This window comes from Eurypyga helias, unplaced genomic scaffold (genome assembly GCF_000690775.1).
Source record: "Eurypyga helias isolate BGI_N326 unplaced genomic scaffold, ASM69077v1 scaffold36292, whole genome shotgun sequence".
In the NCBI taxonomy this organism is placed as follows: Eukaryota; Metazoa; Chordata; class Aves; order Eurypygiformes; family Eurypygidae; genus Eurypyga; species Eurypyga helias.
This window is the reverse complement of record NW_010235934.1, coordinates 4,377-4,585: the sequence shown is the minus strand read 5'-3', so window position 1 is coordinate 4,585 and position 209 is coordinate 4,377.

Sequence of the window (209 nt, the reverse complement as noted above, 5' to 3'; positions counted from 1 at the left end):
CCACCCCACCCCGGCTCATCAATTATGAAGAAATCTTTGATTTGTTGCTTTGTTTGACGAGGAGAATTTTAATCAAATCCCACTCGGATTTCGGCAGCTTCCCCAGCGCCATAAACCTGACGCGCGTCTCCCGTTCGTAACAAACGACCTACTAAGAAATTCAGATTTCACCAAATGGGCCCAGCCTTTCGCTCTTGATATTTCATCTG